The 2,781-nt window shown below is 36.6% G+C and overlaps 1 pseudogene across 1 annotated transcript in view; it reads left to right on the forward strand.

Moving 5' to 3' along the window:
* The first annotated feature begins 2,324 nt into the window (after positions 1-2,324).
* LOC108543500 (40S ribosomal protein S2-like) overlaps positions 2,325-2,781 on the forward strand; it is a 12,189-nt pseudogene continuing 11,732 nt past the window's right edge. Inside the window, exon 1 of the transcript XR_001889592.1 lies at positions 2,325-2,339. The product of XR_001889592.1 is annotated as a 40S ribosomal protein S2-like (transcript). The remainder of the gene's footprint in view (positions 2,340-2,781) is intronic.

A 2,781-nucleotide genomic window follows, 5' to 3' on the forward strand; every position in this document is an offset into this window, starting at 1 on the left:
TTTAGACATTGTTTCACTCTTGTTGCCCAGGCTGGAGTGTAGTGGTGTGATCTTGGCTCACTGAAACCTCCACCTCCCAGGTTCAAGGGATTCTCCTGCCTCAGCCTCCCGAGTAGCTGGGATTACAGGCATGTGTCACCATGCCCGGCTAATTTTGTATTTTTAGTAGAGATGGGGTTTCTCTATGTTGGTCAGGCTGGCCTCGAACTCCTGACCTCAGGCGATCCACCCACCTTGGCCTCCCAAAGTGCCGGGATTACAGGCATGAGCCACCATGGCTGGCCAATTGTACTTTTATGTAATAAAATGTAGTACATTTTAAAAGTGTTAGATAATGTGCGAACTTATTGATCAGGCTTTTTTTTCTTTTCTTTTCTTTTGAGACCGAGTCTCACTCTGTTGCCCAGGCTGGAGTGCAGTGGCGCAATCTTGGCTAACTGCAAGCTCAGCCTCTCAGGTTCATGCTATTCTCCTGTCTCAGCCTCCCGCATAGCTGGGACTACAGGCGCCCGCCACAACGCCCGGCTACTTTTTTGTATTTTCAGTGGAGACGGGGTTTCACCGTGTTAGCTAGGTGGTCGCGATCTCCTGACCTCCTGATCTGCCCGCCTTGGCCGCCCAAAGTGCTGGGATTACCGGCATGAGCCACCGCACCCGGTGCTAGTGGCTTTAAATTGCAAATAAGTCAAGGAATATTGTTCCTGTAGGTTGAATTACTATTCCTTTTTTGTTATTTAGGCTTATTTTTCTTAACTTTTGTGGGTACATAGTATGTGTAAATATGGCATATGTGGCATATTTTGATACAGGTATATATATGTAATAATTACATATGGGTAAATGAAATATTCATTACCTGCAGCATTTATTCTTTGTATTATAAATGAATTCTGCACTTTTAGGTTTTTTTTTTGAGACAGAGTCTCACTATGTCACCCAGGCTGGAGTGCATTGGTGTGGTCTTGGCTCACTGCAACCTCTGCCTACTGGGTGCAAGTGATTCTCCCGCCTCAGCCTCCCAAGTAGTTGAGACTACAGGCACATGCCACCACACTCAGCTAATTTTTGTATTTTTAGTAGAGATGGGGTTTCACTGTGTTGGCCAGGTTTGTCTTGAACTCCTGACCCCATGATTACCTCGGCCTCCCAAAGTGCTGGGATTACAGGTGTGAGCCACCACTACCAGTCACTTAGTTATTTTTAAATGTACATTACATTGTTATTGGCTACAGGGCCTCTTTTATGGTCATAAGAAAAATTATATAGCAATATAAACAAAATGCATACATTTCTGAGACCTTAATTGACATTAAAATTTGTTATATATTTTCTTTAAACATGTTGCCTCTGCCTGCAAGCACATACAGACTACTAGTTTTGATTTACATAGAGTTAACTATATACATATGTTACTTTAAAGATAAAGCTTGGGTTTAAAAAATTATGGGGTAAATAAATGCCTTTTTTGTGAGTATGAGATTGTACCTAGTTTCAGAAGAGTGATATTGAAACAAATTATTTTAATTAGGTGACTACTACAAAACTAAAATAATTTTAAAATGCTGAAAACAAATCCATACTCTGCTTTGTATTGAATTGATTACTATAAAATTGTGTGGCTTATAATTCAGAATCTCCCTATGCAAATTTTTGTTTTTACTTGCCTGATACTTATGCTAGACCCATAATTTTCTTATGTCTTACATTTTTTTCTCTTGTTTTATATAAGATACTATGTGAGCTGGTCAGAGGTTATAAAAATAATTTTATAAAATTAAGTAGTGCAAAATTAGATTTAATTTCAAAATTAGTGTATTGTTATATTTTATGTTAGAATATTTTATTTTGTTCTTTTAATTGAAGAACGCTATATAAGCCTACTTTTTTTAAGTTTTTGTTCCTTTCACTTTTATGATGAATATAAGTAAATATTGATTTAACCCATTTGTTTAGGTAAGTACTAGGGGGGCTTCCTAAACCATGAGGATGTTTTTATATATAAATGTAACAAACAAACGTGACAGTGCTTTCTGTGTCACAGATGCTTTTTAATAAGCCATAAATATTCCTGTTGGAGTTAGTTTGTAACTTCAAGACAGAGGTGGAACATATCAATGGTGAGAAATAACATTGATTTTTTATGTGGAGAGGACTTTTTTTTCAGGCCGCAAAACTCAATTTTGCTGAATTAAATTTTGCTTCTTTTATTTCCTAATTGTCTTCAGTTTTGTTTGTCATATTATGTGTATTTCAGCTGTGTATGCATCACAGCCCTCCTTTTTGCTGTGCTATAGCTACAGTTTTCTCACTGTTCTCTTGACACCATGTCATTTCCCATGGTATGTTGTAGGTTTGGATGAAAAATTGGTATTTTCAATGCCCTGCAAGATTGGTTTTAACTGGAGATTTTGCTTATCAATTTAACTTTCTGATCAGTTAATGAAGACAAAAAGCATATAATGTCCACAGATGAAAGGATCAAATCTTTTAGTATTGTTTTTCTCTGTTAAAGAATAATCTTATAAAACTGTTACACAAAGTGTGGCAAATATAAAATTTGCTTCAAAATATATCTTAGAAATTAAACAATCTGAAGAAATGTTCTCAGTCTTACACGATTACAATTTGAAGAAATGTTCTCAGTCTTACACGATTTTTTTAGTGGGTGAAGTTCAGTCTACAGTTTTTATATTCAGTCACATAACTCTAGCCAACTTCTTGGTCATTTTCTCTGGAAAACATTCAAAGATCACGGCAGTTTTTGGATTAAAACATTTTCTG

Source organism: Rhinopithecus bieti, unplaced genomic scaffold (assembly GCF_001698545.2).
Source record: "Rhinopithecus bieti isolate Rb0 unplaced genomic scaffold, ASM169854v2 scaffold_24982, whole genome shotgun sequence".
Taxonomy (NCBI): domain Eukaryota; kingdom Metazoa; phylum Chordata; class Mammalia; order Primates; family Cercopithecidae; genus Rhinopithecus; species Rhinopithecus bieti.